The following is a 10,875-nucleotide window of genomic DNA, read 5'->3' on the forward strand; positions in this document are numbered from 1 at the left end:
CAAACTCGGCCAACCGACCCAGGTCTGTTTACCAACATCCCCCTCCATTTACCAAGGTTTCGGTCCGTTTACCAGGACCCGGGTTCATCCATAGCGATCCCGGCCTAATCTCGGACTTGGGAGTCGTGATCTCTTTTATCGCATCTCAGGAGACATCCCAGTACGCGGTCCTGGGTTTATACAACCTGCCCCGGCGATGGTCCCGACTTACATTCCCGGATGCCCTTTGGGCCTTGCCGAGACTTGGGGTGCTAATATTCGTTTTATCTTCGTCTAATGGGCCCAGTATGGGCTTTAACTCCCTGGAAGGCGGCCCATGGACTTAGAGTGTGGATCCGTACATTTTGGAAGAAACAGGGATAACAATTACCCCCCAAGCCTTCATCTGGGCTTGCGCGGTGGAGGCTTGTCTCCCTCCCAGATCTCAGCACTTCCCGATTCATTTCCAAGGCGACGGGTCTGCGGATGGGGGGCATTGCTTGCTGATTGATCATGGAGTGAAAGCCTGTTTTGATGTCCTGTACCGAATCCAAAAAGCCCGGTCCGTTTACCAGGATCCGGGTTCGTTTACCAGAGCCCCGGTTCATTTACTTCAAGGCCGTCTGGAGGCCTCCCGTTCGCTTTGCTTCATTGTGAAGGGTGTACGTGTCCCCTTACGGCTGGCGCATTGATGGCACTCGAATTTGAAGGGTCAGCAAACATTCTATTGGCTACTATGTTGGCAGTTAAATGTCAGCTCGATTTCCAAAGCGTCCCATCCGCACGAATGTCCCCATTATTATCTCTGCGACAAAGAGGACCGTTGGATGGGATGACCTTTGAGGTGCTCTTCTTCTGGGCTGTTGGATCGGGGCAGCGCGGATCGCACCTTTGGGTAACCGTGATCCAGTACTCGAGTAGGCCAATTAATGTCCCTGTACGATTCAGGACCCTCCGATGGGGGGGATCGCGCCGAACCGTTAGATCAAAACTAGCCTCTCGGTTCTTATAAATACCTTGAGGCTTGCATTTCAAACTTTTACACTCTCAACACGAAATTGCACAAGGGACCTTTTATGTTCGAGCTCCTTGACAACATTTACCAGCAGCTGCTTTGCCTTCGTTGTCATTTATTCCCTATGTGCCTGATCTTCGCACCTCTGCCTGTCCACTAGACAAAATTTTGCGTCGTCTCCACCTGTTCAAAATGGTGGTCCTGCCATCGTTGTTGCCGGACATACACCATTCCTCACGGCCAGTCCTTTTCAGTAAGTTTTCCTAACTTTTTGCTTTTAATTTCTCGCGTTTACCATATCTTCAAGTTGTTTTATAGCCGTAAGGTTGCTAGAGCCATCGCCTCTGTTTAGGGTGGCTCTGGGTGCGTTAGAGTAGGCAAGGAAAAAGTTGTCTAGGCCATCCCGGATCTTCTCAGGTTCGGGCTGTCCCGGGACAAACGACAATAGGCCGGCTTAGGAAAACTTTAGCAAGAACCCTTCCCGTTCGTTCCCGATCAGAATCTTGCCGATCCTTGGTGATCCTGGATCCGATCCGGAGGGGACTCTTCCAAGCAGTTCGTAGGAGAGCCCCCGTACCTTAACTGACCTCTTTGGGTTTTGGTGTTGATTACTTGGTTTGTGTTGCTTCCTTTTGTCCTCAGATCAACGACTATGACTTCCGGCGTCACCCTTCATTCAGAAGAACACGTTCAAACAACCCATTTCACTCTGCTAGGGCATAAAGCTCCCAGTGGCAACAGATGGGAGATGGATGGGGTGAATAACTTATTCTAGAATTATCAAATGTTGTATGCCCTGGAGAAGCATTTGGGCATGGAATTGACTCTCGGACTGTTCTACAACCGCCTGGCCAGGAAGGAAGAAAAAGCCCACACCGTCGTGGGCGAATTTGGGGCCTGGAGTGTGGGTCGTATTAGTGCGGGAGCCACTCTCTCGCTTCATGATTACTTCGTGCAATTCCTCAAGTTTGTGGGGATTGCGTCGTTCCAGTTCTTGCCTCAAGCATACCGATTACTTGCGGGATGGCGCATCTTTTGCATAGCGAAGCAAATCCCGGACTCGACTCCTGGAGAGGTGCTGTACTTCTACAAGCTGGAGCCGCAGCTTAATGCTAAGGACAAGAGCTTGGACGGATTCTACAAACTAAAGCCTCGTGGCAACTACACGGCCCCCACCAGCTCCTAGAAGCACCCCCTAGATGTCAAACACTACTGGTTCATGACATCCGGGTTCCTGTTGGACATGAACCCCACACTGATGCTGGATTTCCAGCGAGTGGGTAAGTAGCTTCCCGTTTCCTAGTTCAATTTTTATTCTCCGTTTTCAACTTGTTGTCTCGGATGACAGGACCTTATGCCCAGACTCCCCTCACCCACTTTATCTTGGATCGGAAGAAGTTCTACTCCACGCTAAGTGCGGAGGACCTGGACGTAGGGGGCTACGTTAACACCGAGAACCTTCGAGTGGTCGGGATGTTAGCAGCCAACCAGACGATCAGGGCCCCTAGTCTTCGGGGGATACAATGCGAGAAAGATCCAGCCTTGAGGGAGGAGCTGGCCCTCGAGCACATCAGGGCTGTGGAGGCCGCGACTCTGGCGGATGCGGCAAAAAGGAAGAGGGACTAGGCTCAACAAAGGGAGAGTGTCATATCCGAGGAGCTGGAAGCCCTTTTCGACGAGGTCCAACCAAACACGGGGACTCCCGGTGCTAGTGTATCAGGGCGAGGTAATTCACCTTTGCTTTTGACTTATGCTCCCTGTGTTGGGGACTTAGAAAGGGATAGACTAGTTTATCGAGGCTCCCTGTTTGGGGCTGATGGAGAAATGAGGCCTTCATCTCCCATCACTGTAGATCCAGAAACTCTCATGGACTCGTCCGGGTTCCTTCAATATGGGAACTTCTTGGACCCGGATGACATAGGAAACCGAGTCCATTCCTTCGCCTTAGGAGAATTAAGTCGAGTCCGAGTTCTAGGCAAGGGTTTATCCCGAAGTACTTTTGGCTTTGTTTTTACTCACTTATCCTGGCTTGTTTATTTTGTTAATTCCCTTTTTGTTTATCCATTTTAGAAGGCTCCGACATGTCCAACCTGTTATACCCAAAAATTGGAGAATGCATCCTAGGAGGCTAAGGAGAATGCATCTAGGAGAGTGCCTCCTAGGAGGGCTAAGAGGGTGGTCCTAGGAGACCCCAAGGAGGGTGTGGTCCTAGGAGACCCCAAGGGTGTGTAGGAGGTAAGCCTCCCAAGGTTTTCTAAGTGTTGGCTCGAACGTGCCCAAGGTAAATAGCTAAGGAGGAGGAGTCTCATGCAAGAGAATGGAGACTTAGACTTTCATAAGGAAAGTCTATACAATGTTCGATCGGACATGTTTGGGAGATGCTAAAGGAGGTTGCCTCAATGTTGTCCAAGGTGGGGTTCCCTCAATGTTGTCCAAGGTGAGTTTCCCTCAATGTTGTCCAAGGTGAGGTTCCCTCAATGTTGTCCAAGGTGAGGTTGCCTCAATGTTGTCCAAGGTGAGGTTGCCTCAATGTTGTCCAAGGTGAGGTTGCCTCAATGTCGTTCAAGGTGAGGTGCCAAGGAAGTTGCCTCGGACCACCTTGGTCCGAGGAGAAGCCAAGGAGATTGGTTCAAGGAGGAACATGGCATGCTAGAGGAGAGTACATGTTCGAGGAGAACCATGCACGTTCAACCCACCCAAAGCATGTCCTACCACCATGCATATCCTACCACCATGCATGTTTAACCAGCACTTGCATGGGTAGTGAGTAGGAGGTGGACCAACTAGCTAGAGGAGACTAAGTCAGACACAACTTCAACAACATGCGCGGGAATCTCTCATTCTTCCCACAAATGGGGAATTTGTTACATTTTGAATTTTGAATGTTTATTTGTAATATAAATGTAATAAATATAATAAAATATCCCTATTATAAGGGGATATCAGTTGAGGATCCCATCTCTAAAAATAGAGAGCTGATGGGATGAGAAGGGGGCTTCTTCTGCTTCTTCTTTCTAGAGAGAGAAAATTGGGACTGTCTATTCTAGAGAGAGAAAGTGCTGAAATTAGAGAGAATTCTTGTATTTTCACAATCTGTACTGAAGAAACTCAGTTGGCACAGTCCATCTGATCTTGAGTATAGATTTATAAATCACAACTCTAAGTGGATTAGGCTATTACCGACAATCGGGGCTGAACCACTATAAAAATCCTGTGTTATTTACTTTTCTTGTTTATACCGTCTGTTGTCGTTTACATTCTCTTGAAGGTTCATCGTATTTGACGTTCTCACGTCGTTGGCTAAAAACGCAGTCAACACAACCCGGTGGAGAAAATGAAGCAAGCCCTTGAGGCTCGAGCTGCCAAGGCCAGGGCTGTTGCTAAGAAAGCTGCCAAGGGTGTGTCCAAGGCGAAGGCGTTGGACGCGGTACTTGAGGGTTCAGTGCCGGAGCCGAACCCGGTCAAGGAGGCCCCACTTGCGCTTCCCGTTTCAACAGTTCCTGCCGAATTCGTGCCACCTCTTCCCGCACAACTTCTGGTGATTGACCTAGAGGAGGACCCCTTGACTAGTCAGGGATCTGAGAAGAGAGCCGCATACCCGGCTGCAGGCGAGTCCACGAAGGGGGCGAAGAGGGCCAAGACCAAAGACACCCGCTTGGCCGGGGAGTCCTCCGGGGAGAGTCAACTCGCTGCCTAGGAACTTCTAGGAGCGCCCGCGCTTCCCATCCATCTAGCTTTTCCCGAAGAGGGAGAGGCGATTTTGTGCGAGGAGCGGTCCAAAATGGTGCCCTGGATGTGGGAGAATGGTTGGGAGAAGAGGGAGGAGGTTTACCGGGCCTTGACAATTCGTCGTAAGGTCGAGTTCTCGGAGTGTCCGGCAGCTTTTAGCGCTTCCCAGCCGATCGTGGACCGGCTTGTTGCTGAGACGGGGTTTCGTCCAAAACTGGGGCAAGACACGGCTCCGTTCACCGCGGACTTGCTGGAGCAGGTTGGGGCTACTATGTCCAACTTGCAGTTGAAGCGGTACGCCACTATGGCCAACCAGGATGCGCTGTTCATTTCCTAGGCGATCCGCCATCAGGCCACCGTTGTAAGTTATCTGTCTATACCTCATTTTTCTTCTCGTATTTTTAGTTCTTCAGACTTTTCTAACTTTAATTTGTTCCAGGATGCTTTACTGGCCCATCGGAATGCCGACTTGGTGGCCGAGATGGCGATGAAAATGGAGTCGGGCCAATTGGAGCTAGAAGCGGTCGTGAACCAGTGGGAAGCCGCTAAGGAAGCCCTGGCCAAGGAAGTGGCTCAATCTAAAGTGGACCACGAAGAGGCAACTCGGACCAAATTTTAACTCGAAGAGACTTTGTCGCGGAGATATGCCGAGCATAGAAAGCTGGTGGCCAGTTTGAAGGCGGAGCTTCTCCATGTTAAACTCTCCTGGAGGCAGCCGAAGCCTAGTCATCCCAAGATCGGGAGAGGATCATCGGTCTTGAGTCCCGGATCCATGCTTTGGATGATTCGCTCCAGCTGGAGGTAAAAAAGCACGAGGAGACCTATCAAGGGAAGGAGCAAGCGGACGCCATGCTGGAGGCTACCTTTGATGAGGCCATCTACATGGCCTGGCTTCAGGATAAGAACATGAACCTCCTGCTTTACCTCGACCCTACCGCGAAGAGAGCCGAATTTGAGGCCAAGGAGAAAGCTGACGTGGAACCCTTGGACGAGGAAGAGGCAGATGGAGCCAACCTGGAGGCATCAGGGCACGACGAAGCCTAGGCCCGGGTCTGCTACTTGTTTTTCTTTCTCTTTCTTCTATTTTTGTAACACTTTTATGGACGCGGATGTGTCTAAGACAATTTTTATATTCGCATTTACTTTATTTCTTGCATAAGGTTTTCCTGTTTCCATTCATTAAACTCTCACTAAGTGTTTTTACCACCTTGTGTAAATGAGTCAAATGTTCGGTCCCGGTTCCAACGGCTGGGACCGTTGGGGAAAAGTTGCATAAAATGTCTCTTCTGGTGACCTGTGTTTGGGGTCTTGACAGCCTGGACTAAATTATTCTGATTTTACAATGCGGGCTCCAATAGCTCGGATCGCCTGATATCTTTCTAGATTTTAACTTATTAACTCGCTTTAACCTTGTTGCTCAGGTTCCAATGGCTTGGGCAATTAGGGAGTTGGTTAGCTTATTTTGAACCATGGGACAGGTTTTTTTCAGCCTGGACCATTTATAGAGGAGACGTGGATGGGTATTTGGTTATTCGGGATCACGTTTTAGTCAACCGAATATCCCCGGACCAAGCGTGTCTGGGTTAGGATTAGGGCTGGCCCGTATGTCCTATTGGATATTATACCTCTGAACCATGTATGTTCGGGCCAGGATTAGGCCTGAGCCTTAAGTCCTATTGAGTTTGTAGCCCCAGACCACGTATGTCCGGGTCGGGACTAGGCCTGAGCCTTGCGTCCTACTTGGTTTGTACCCCAAGACCTTGTCGGTCCAGGTTGGGACTAGGCCTTAGCCCTGCGTCCATTTGGGCTTGTACCCCCGGACCTTGTCGGTCCGGGTTGGGACTAGGCCTTAACCTTGTGTCCTTTCGTTAGGAGTTGGGCTTCCATTACTATCCGTTGGTTCGAACCAAGAGCATTTAGCGTCCTGTTTTGTTTTTGTTCTCGGATTTGCTCGTATGAATGGATATATCCCCCCCCCCCCCCCAAGTGATCGAGGAATGGTCGTGGGTCACTTATTTATAGAGACGGACGAGAAATTTCATTGTTTCACAGTGTATTTTTTTTTTCATATATGATGTTTTGAACACATCATTTTTATTATTCATGAAATCTCCCTGAGACGTACATTGTTTACAAGGAAAATTAAAAGCCTAAACATGGTCTCTTGACTACTGATAGTACTTGTGGAGATGTTCCTGTTGGATTAGCTTATACATGATCTTTATTTATTTTCATGTATATCTAATATTAAACAAATTAACACGAGATAGCCTAAAACATGTTTCTAAAATTGAATTCAAAGAGAAACAATGAATAGAATACTTACAGTATACGCAACGGAATTAAAGAGTCCTTCCTTCAGTTTCTCTAACTCTTGTATCCTCTTTGTCGCAGAGTATTATCAAGAAACTGAACCGATCTTCTATTTTCTTCACAGCCTTCGAATTAGGGCTGTGCAGAAATTTTTACAACCCGCCCAACCTGAATGATCCGCCCAAACCAACCCAAAAAAATCGCCAAAAAACGCAACCCGAATAAACCGACAAAAATTTAAACCGCCCAATTGTTACATTGGGCAGGTTGAAAGTCATTATCAACCCACCCAACATAACCCGACCCGCCCAATTAAGAGTTTACTATTTTTTAATACATTTAAATATATTATCTACATAATTGAATTTATATATTTTTTAATTGTATTTGGACTTTGGTTTGTAATTGGACTTTAGACTATATTAATTTTCGTTTTCATTTTAAGGAAATATGTTTGATACTTTGTTTAATACTTTTAATGTTGATGTAATTATTAATATATTGTTTAATATATTGCCAATTAATCCAAATAAATATATAAATTAATTAAGTTTTGTTTTATTTTTTTTACTATAAACTCAAAATATTGTTGTAAGCTTAAAAAGATAAATTTCACACTATTAGTACTAGTATTTAAAGGAAAAAAAAAATACAAAAATGTAATCTTAAAAAAAAATATCCTTCTCACTTCGGTTTGGGCGGGTTGACCCGACCAACCCGCCCAAACTATTGGACGGGTTAAAATAATTTTTTTCTTATTTGGGCAAGTTACGGGTTCACTTTTCCTAACCCGATTATAACATTGGACGAATAAAAATACTCTCTAAAATGTAAGTTGCTTGAGATAGAGCTAAGAGTCTGTTCTTTCTATCCCTGATGATCTGGATACCTAGAACATAACTTGCTTCACCCAAATCCTTCATCTGGAATTGAGTGCTTAGCCAATTCTTCACATCTGATAATTTCTTAACATTGTTTCCAATGAGTAAGATGTCATCTACATAAAGAACCAGGAATACCACTATTTGATTTGCCTTCAGTTGGTAAACACATGGCTCATCAATATTTTGTTCAAAGCCATAGGTTTTGATTATTTCATCAAACCTAAGATTCCAGGAACGAGAAGCTTGCTTAAGTCCATAGATGGACCTATTCAACTTGCAAACTTTTCCTTCTTGTCCAGATACTTTAAATCCTTCTGGTTGATCCATATAAATGACTTCGTCAAGCTTTCCATTAAGAAAAGTTGTCTTGACGTCCATTTGCCAGATCTCACAGTCGAGAGCGGCTGCTATGGATAGGAGGATGCGAATGGATTTGAGCATGGCTACCGGACTAAAAGTTTCCTCATAGTCCACACCTTCTCTTTGGGTATAACCCTTTGCCACTAATCGAGCTTTATAAGTCATGATATTTCCATCAACACCTCGTTTCTTCTTGTAGATCCACTTGCACCCAATGACCCTAAAGTCACTAGGTGCTTCCACAAGATCCCAGACGGAATTTGAGAACATGGACTCCATTTCCTGTTGCATGGCTTCGAGCCATAGTTCCTTTCCAGGGTTAGCCATTGCCTGTTTGAAAGACAACGGATCATCATCACTAGTGTCACCAACAACCATATTGGTTTCACCATCCAAACCATAGCGAACTGGGTTCCTAGAAACCCTCCCACTACGACGAGGCTCCGTGACTATTTGCTCAGGAACTGTGGTACTTTCTTCATTTAAATCGACTTGTGTCGGTTGGACATGAAGAGTGGGAATTTCATCATTAACTCGCATTGATGATGATGGAACATTGGTTGGAGTCAATTCTTTAACCATCTCCTCTAAAACTACTTTGTTGCGAGGTTTAAAGTTCTGGACATAGTCATTTTCCAGAAAAGTAGCATTTGTAGAAGTAAACACTTTCTTTTCTAAAAGACTAAAGAAAATTCCACCCCGAGTTCCTTTAGGATAGCCAACAAACATGCAAACTTCAATTCGCGGTTCTAGCTTTCCCTCCTTTTTCCTCAGGGCGTGAGTGGGACACCCCCAGATTCTATAATTGCGTAAACTAGGTTCACGACCATTCCAGTGTTCTAAAGGTGTTTTGGGGATCGATTTAGATGGCATGACATTGAGAATGTCGTTCGCGGTTTTAATTGCATGTCCCCAGAACGAAGTTGGTAGAGTTGAGTAACTAAGCATGCATCTAACCATTTCCAATAAAGTTCTGTTTCGGTGTTCCGCTACACCATTTTGTTGCGGAGTACCTGGGGCAGTAAGTTGTGATAAAATCCCAAGTTCAGTTAAATGATCTTGGAACTGCATATCCAAATATTCTCCACCCCTATCAGATAACAAGATCTTTAACGTTTTACCTAATTGGTTCTGAGCCATTGCTAGGAATTCCTGAAACTTTGAAAATGTTTATGATTTCCTATGCATTAGGTAAAGACATGAGTATCTAGAGTAATCGTCAATGAAAGTGACGAAAAACTCAAAACCACCCCTAGCTTGTACATTCAAAGGTCCACAAACATCTGAATGCACAAGACTAAGTGATTCTTTGGCCCTATCACCCTTTGCAGAGAATGGACGCTTGGTCAGTTTGCCTTCTAGACAAGATTCACAAACAGGTAATTCACCTAAGGTGAGTTCCCTCAAAGGTCCGTCCTTTGTAAGTCTTTGAATCCTATCATAGCCAATGTGACTTAGTCTCAAGTGCCATAAATACGTCATATTATTGTTATCAGTCTCTTGACGTTTATTGATCCTAGGTTTAGCTACTTTGAATAAATCATTATTAAGAGCGAGGGGTTCGTTAGGTCACAGAATATAAAGCCCGTTTTCCAAACATGCAATACACAATTGTGATCCATTGAAAGAAATAGCTATATTAAAACTTGTGAAAGTCATAACGATTCGTTCTAATTGCAACATGGAAACTGAAATTAAATTTCTACTAAAATCCAGAATAAAAAATACATCTTTTAAAATTAAAAATTTATTTTCGAACTTCAGACGAGCTCTTCCTCTAGCTTGGACCGCAACGAACGCTCCGTTCCCAACTCTAAGCTTTAAGCCGCCTTTGTTCACTTCCTCCCACGATTCAAGAAGCTATAAAGAGTTACAAACATGGTTAGTAGATCCAGAATCAATAATCCAAACAGCGTTATCATTCTGTAAAACACATGTTTCCAAGATAAATGAACTATAATCATTACCTTTTTTTTTTATCTACTAGAAACTTGGGGCAATCCTGTTTCCAATGCCCCTTCTCTTTGCAGTGAAAACATTTACCTTTACCTTTCTTGTTTTTCTTGTTTTTCCCCTTAGGTTGTGCGCTCGCCTTTGCAGCCTTTGCAGGCTTGGGGTTATTGCTTTGCCCACCTTTCCTCCTGTTTCCAGCTTTTGAAGACGAAGCTTGGTTAGCTTCAGCCTTGGCTGGATCAGCAGTAGTAGTAGTAGTTGTCTTCTTTTCTCCTCCCTTACTAGGTCCACCCATGATAGACTCAAAAGTCTGAAGCTCATTCATGAGCTGCGTCAGACCATAGTTTAGTTTATTCAACACATAGTTGGTGGTGAATTGAAGGAAAGTTGGAGAAAGACTGTTGAGGATTAAGCCAACTTGAGTTTCCTCATCTATTATGGGTCTGTGCAGTTCAGCTTCCTGAAAGTAGTTTGTCATCTTGATCAGGTGATCACGAACATGTTGAGAAGGTGTCATTTGAGCATTGGCATATTTCTTGGTGGCCTCAAAATGAGTCTGCGCTGACTTGGCACCAAACATATCTTGGAGCTGATCCATGATTTCGTAGGCTGTTTCGACATTCTCCATCTTTGTCTTGAGAG

Source organism: Humulus lupulus, chromosome 5 (genome assembly GCF_963169125.1).
Source record: "Humulus lupulus chromosome 5, drHumLupu1.1, whole genome shotgun sequence".
In the NCBI taxonomy this organism is placed as follows: domain Eukaryota; kingdom Viridiplantae; phylum Streptophyta; class Magnoliopsida; order Rosales; family Cannabaceae; genus Humulus; species Humulus lupulus.